We start from the raw sequence: 6,990 nt of genomic DNA, 5'->3' as shown, positions 1-6,990 counted from the left end.
AGTCGAGGAAGCATCGAGTGGTTCAGTTGTCTCTACAACCAATCACTCATATCTCTGCTAAATTGACGACGGATGAATGGACTCTTGTCAAAAGGGCTCGCTCAACCCTCAAAGAACGTATACAAAAACGTTATGTAAACGCTGCTCATGACCGTGCTCTCTCACAACAAAGACAAGAATGGAAGAAAGAAACGGTGGCTAAAGAACCATCAAAACTCTGCAAAGTTTGGATTCCAAAGTCTAGAGTTGTGCAAAATCAGCATTCGGAGCCCGTTAAGATTCCATGCCCACAAGGGGGTGGTTCTAAACGTGTGACTCCCGACATAACCTTGGATCGTTCAAAGACAATAATAAGTTGTCCTGAGAATGCCAACAAGGTTTTACATCCTCAGAAGAAAACATGTTTGTCAAAAGACATCGTTATACCTGGGGGTTCATACCAACAGACGATAAGATTTTCCGACAATCATACCGATGAATCATACTATCAAGCTGGAGGTATGAACAAAACTCGAAAGAGAACTGTCCGGGAAATGAACTCTCATTGTTCCTGTGCGAGACTCATTAGAGCAATGCTATCAGAATGTGACTGTTTCAAACGAGAAGCCATCTCACGAAGAGTCTCGGTATTCCACAGCCTTTTCACCGAAATGTCGAAGCCTAAGCCGAGGCATTTCTACAAGAGAAAATCAGCTGCCCAAGATGATGAATTCCCTGAAGTCACCATCAACGTGGCTGATAAAAGAAAGTCTAAGCGGCATTCAAGTGACTCAAATCCCGACTTTTCCCCGAGAGGAAAAGTCAATCCAAGAATTGCTCAAAAGATGTCTCGACTCCAATTAGGAGCCATCAGACGCAGAGATTACAAAAGAATGCAAGAAGGAATGTCCTCGGAGGATGAATTCTCGGACACTTATTCTGCAATCGCTTCTGATGATACAATGTCTAGCACAGGACAAACCAGAGAAGTACTCACGATCACCTCTGATCAATTTGCTCAAATGCTTCAAGAAGCTCTAGCGAAGCAACGTGAAGAAATCAGAGCTGAGATGAAGACAGAGATGGAGTTAGCTATCCAACAAATGAGAGAATTGCTAACTCAACGGCCTCAACCTCCTGAGTCCAAGAAGTGAAGAGGACGGGTATTCCATGTCCCTATCCAAGAGAATGGGATTCAATACCGTATCCGACAAAGTTTAATCTGATTAACTTCACACTGTTTGAGGGGAAGAGCTCGCCTATTCAGCACTTTATTTATTTCAAGTCTCATTTGGGCATGATCTCTGGAAACGAGGCTTTAATGGTCTGGTCATTCGTTGGCACCCTTCGTGGGCCCGCCTTCGATTAGTACCGACGTCTCAAGCCAAGGAGCATCAATTGCTGGGATGACATGGAAAGTTTATTCCTCAACAACTTCTTCGATGATGATACCGAAGTGTCAATCGGATCCCTTTTAGATGAGAAGCAAAAAGACGGAGAGTCAGTCGATAATTTTGTCAAGCGCTTCCGTGGCAAAGCAATGAATTGCAGAGATCCTATTACAGAGGAGTTCATCCTGCAAACATGCCACAATAACCTCTCCATCGATGTCCTGGAAGCTCTGGGGGTCGTACCATCCACCACTTGGAAAGAGTTAAAACTACGTGGTGAACAAGCTGAACACTTTCTTAAAAGAAAGAAAGCTGAGAAAAGCCAACCGACGACATCTACAATCGCTGTGAACGCGACTCTCGATCCAAGGTTCCAAAAAGAGTATTCTTTCCAAGATGATGAAGCTCCAGCCATATTGGAATACCTCCTCGCCAATGATAAAATCGAGCTACCGCCTATTAAAGATCAGGAGGGTGCTAAGATGATTACAGATCCAAACTACTGTGCATACCACAGAAGGATTCTTCATCCCACCAATATTTGCTTTGGACTCAAAAATAAGTTCCAAGCATTAATTGACTCCGGCGTCATAATGGCGAAACAAGCCAAATAAAGACGACCCTATACTCCATTGGGTGCACGAGTATAAACTGTTTCCCCTCACTCCAAAGAGTATATGAGTATAAACTGCTTCTCGGTCATCCAACTAAGTACAATGTTAAACTCGTTTTCGCAAAGGAAGCTGGGGGTGGATGATTTATGTAACGGGAAGTTCCTGGAGAATCTTATATTCTTAAGGATAACCCGAACATGCGACTGAGGATAACGTACTCCTCGTTACACCCAGTTTTGCAAAGAAAGCTAGGGGTGGATAATTCATGTAACGGGAAGTTCCCGGAAGAATGTTAAATATAATATTCTTAGGGATAACCCGATCATTATGAACAAAGTGATAAACACTAAACTCCTACTATGACTTTCGAATACTCTTTTGCTGAGATGAGATTCGATCACCTCTTTAGATCAATCTTCCCTCACAAAACTCATATTTTGGTCAAACCTTTAAACAGTTAGGACCAAAGCCAAAATCCCCTCTCGATTCTTTCTATGAACGAGAGGCCCACAAATTGAACGATCAAACCTTTAAACAGTTAGGATCGTATCAAACTCACACTTGGTCAAACCTTATTACAGTTAGGACCAAAGCCAAAATCCCTTCTCGATTCCTTCCATGAACGAGAGGCCCACAAATTGAACAATCAAACCTTTGAACAGTTAAGATCGTATCAAACTCACACTTGGTCAAACCTTATTACAATTAGGACCAAAGCCAAAATCCCTTCTCGATTCCTTCCATGAACGAGAGGTCCACAAATTGAACGATCAAACCTTTACACAGTTAGGATCGTCTCAAAACTCCCACTTGGTCAAACCTTACTACAGTTAGGACTACAACCAAAATCTCTTCTCGATTCATTCCATGAACGAGAGGTCCACTTTTAGTTGAATAATCAAATCTTATGACAGTTAGGATTATTCAAACCCGTCCAGATTCTTTAAGTGGAGATCCCACTTTGAGTTTTCTTTGCACTTAGGAGATAGAATATAAAATTCTTCCTCTCCGATTTCGGGTTCATCTCTACCAACAAACAAGAGACCAGGAGATAGAATATAAAATTCTTCCTCTCCGATTTCGGGTTCATCTCTACCAACAAACAAGAGACCAGGAGATAGAATATAAAATTCTTCCTCTCCATTATTGGGTTCATCTCTACCAATAAAAAAGAGACCAGGAGATAGAAAATAAAATTCTCCCTCTCCATCAATGGGTTCATCTCTACCAACAAAAAAGAGACCATATTACTCCAATAGGTACACGAGTCTAAACTGTTTCCCTGCCTTCAACAGGAAGTTTCTAGAGAATATTAATCTGAATATTCTTAAGGATAACCTGGTGAGCTCTCAATGGATGTATTAATTCAGTGACAAAAGCTGAACCCACAAGAACAAGTACCAGCTTCGATTCAAGATCTCAACAACGGTGAAGCGATAAACGCGATGCCGGGAGAACATTAGCTATTCTACAAAGAACTGAATAGACTAAAAGAAGAAGAGATCAAGCGTTGAAGCCATTTACAAATTCTTCTACACGATCTACTCAACCAAGCATTGAAGGGATCGTAAGTAGAATCTGTCTTATCCAAAGTATCTCAGACTCCTTTATAAAAGAATGAGTCTGGAATACTTTGGAGGGGGTATCTGTAGGTGTCAAAAAAATGCTGAGAGATATCCAAACATAGCTCAAAAGGAAGTCATCCAAAATGTCAAAAAGAACACAAGTATAGACTGTCTCGCACGCGAGACAGTCTTTACTGTCTCGCGGGCGAGACAGACTTTTACTGTCTCGCCCACGCGAGAGAAACCATTTTGTAACCGCCGACACGTGGCCACTAACTGTTCAAGAATGTGGGAAACGTCATGGGCGAGAATCACGTTGATAACTGCCAAATAACGGAGTTTGAAACGTGGGAAGGCAGTTAAAACGAAAACTGCCTGACGGTTACTGTTTCCGAGACAGCGTTTACTGTCTCACGGGCCGAGACAGCAAACACTGTCAAGGCAGTCGAGACAGCAAATGCTGTCTCGCGAGCTCATTTTCCTCTAACTGTTCATAGGGGTTATAAATAACCCCCTGAGGTCAATTTTTGAAGGGGCTGATCATTTGGAGCATTTTGGAGCAGAGAGAGCAGAGTTCCTGAGCTTCTGGCAATTCCTTGAGATTCGAGCTTTGACTTGATCTTAAGAAGAACGACTATCTTACTTTGATAAGATATCGTTTCAAATTCTCACTTCGATAAACGAAGGAAGAATCATTAAACCACACACGATTCAATCAGAATCTATGATTCGGTGGTCCACGAGTCAAAGCGCTCCCGGCACAGGCAAAGATCCCACGCAAGCATCGATCCAAACAACGATCCTGCGTTTGTTTCTCAAGAGTTGTAATTTTTATTTTGTTGTGTAAAAGAAGTCTTATAAAAAGGCTATTTCTTTTGAATTTGTTGTAATCGACGGAAGATATAATGAATTTCACAACAAAGTCAACTTTTGACCCAAACATGGTCATGGGAGCGCATTCATATTGGACGACCCACTTTACTTATGCACCGTGACTTAGAGGGGCAGTATCCGTTGGCATACAAGTATAATTGTACACACACATATTTCATTCGTAACCTGAATATTTGTACTTATATATTCGCTATTCTACATATAGGTATAACGTGCGATACGCTCAGTACAAATCAGCGACGCGTCATCGTCAGTTTTACCGAAATGAGCTTGATGGCCTCCAGCACGAACATGTAAATATAAAACTCAAGAAGTATGAATATTATAGTTTTTCTGTATGATACTGATAAATGTTTTATTTTATTTCAGTTCAAGTGGAGACCCTATACACCGCCGGAGCTCGATATACATTCTCTTGCACCTATCTGCCGAGATAGTCCCGGCTTGTGGAGAGCCAGAGTTCCATTGATCTGTTGGGAGATCGTAGAGATGCATGTACCGGACCGTGTGCTACGGCAGTTTACACTCTCTCAGCATATTACAGATCCTGTCGAGCAGATCAATCGTCGGCGGCGCCCTACATCGCACCGGACTGACTGGGCTGTAGTCCGTGCGGCCTACATAGACAGGTGGGTTCACAGGTGGGATTGCATACAGGATACGAGGCCCACAGCTGTTGACTATACCGCGTATATGCGTTGGTATTGGGGTATCACACGTAGATGGATCACGCGTGACCCACAGCCCTTAGCTGGACACATGCCACGCCCACCGACAGATAGTTACATCCCTAGTGGGATGAACGAGAGAGATTACGTAAGTTTCTAAGCTAAATTATAATATTTTTTATTGAGTTGATACTTAATAAATTGTTTACCACGCAGGTCCGTGTTTTAGATAGCATTGATGCTGATATTGATGCGCACGTGACTGAGATTCAGGATCAGGTGGCGTTAGGTCTCCTCAGCAGGATCAAGAAGAGCATAGCGCAGGTGTTCCATAAGACTCACGTCGACGAGTTCGCAGGCCGTGAGGACAGGTCTCGCTCATTTGGACGGGCGTACGCTCGACGTCGACGGCCGCGTGATGATGACGCCGGCACTTCGCATGCCGATGGAGCCGGCACTTCGCATGCCGATGACGCCGGCACTTCGCATGCCGATGGAGCCGGCACTTCACAGCTTCATACACAGTCGGATACTCAGATAGTTGAGGCTCATCAGTAGGAACCCAGGGGGCGGGGAAGAGCGAGGGGGAGGGGGAAGAGAGGGAGAGGAAGGAGGGGAGCTATATTGGGTTGTATATGAACTTATTTTGATAAATTTTGTAACTTTCCTGAATTTTCAAATACTAAACTTTTGAAGGTAAATTATTGTTCATATACATAATCGTGTGTGTTTAATTCATGGTTGAATCATGTATATATTGTTGTTTGCAAATAAATTGGCATATATATGAGTTATAATTCATTGTTGAATCATGTATATATTGTTGTTTGCAAATAAATTGGCATATATATGAGTTAACAGGTACATATGTTTTAACATGCACAGCAGGCTGTGCATTCTGGATGACCTGCAACTTCACGGGAGTTCAACTCCCGTGAAGTTGCAGTCCCAATTTCCCAGAGAACCGAGATCAGATATGTTCTCTGGGAATGTTGGACTGTAACTCCACGGGAGTTGAACTCCCGTGGAGTTTTAAGCACAAATTAAGCTTCACGGGAGTTCAACTCCCGTGAAGTTTAATTTCTCCATAAACTTCACGGGAGTTGAACTCCCGTGATGTTTCGGAGAATTTTTTACAAAAACCGACCTGTTTTCAGCGTTGGGCTGAAAACAGGTCGGTTTTTATAATTATTTTCAAAATAGATCGTTTTTTGCAAATAAAATGCTAAAAGGGGTGGTTTTGAAAATTTGTCCATTAAAACTTAGACGAAGATAAGTTTAAAATGCAATGCTTAAAGAAGGAAAAGAAAAGGCCGTGCTTCACACGGGTGCACGGCACACTAGGGGCCTGTTTGTTTCGGCCAAAAAACGCAGAAAATGAGGGAAAATGGCCTTTGGGAAAACTGACACAGGGTAAATTTGGCACTTCCCCTCACAATCGGGTGTTTGCTTCGTTAAAAAGAAAAAAGAAAGTGGAGGAACGTGCAGGCTTTCTGACAGCTTTTTCGCCCTTCCATTTTCCGCTCGAAAACGCCTGATTACAGCGGAAAACTCTTTGTTCTCTCCCGTACAAAAATATCTGGTTACAGCGGAAAACGCCACTCGTTCTGGTTACCCCTCTCTCCCGCTCCTGCCCCTCTCTCCCGCTCCCGCCCTTCTCTCTCTCCCGCTCTCCGATTGCTGTCCGCTCCCGCCCTTCTCTCTCTCCCGCTCTCTGATTGCTCCCGCTCTCCGATTGTTGTCCGCTCCCGCCCTTCTCTCTCTCCCGCTCTCCGATTGCTGTCTGACGCCGATTGAAACCCTAGCCTTTGAACAAAAGGGAAAACAGTACAAGATCTTGGTTGATTTATGGAGGTACAATGCTAAAAATCAAATCTTT

This window comes from Asparagus officinalis, chromosome 4, assembly GCF_001876935.1.
Source record: "Asparagus officinalis chromosome 4, Aspof.V1, whole genome shotgun sequence".
NCBI lineage: Eukaryota > Viridiplantae > Streptophyta > Magnoliopsida > Asparagales > Asparagaceae > Asparagus > Asparagus officinalis.
Note: the sequence above shows the minus strand (reverse complement) of the source record.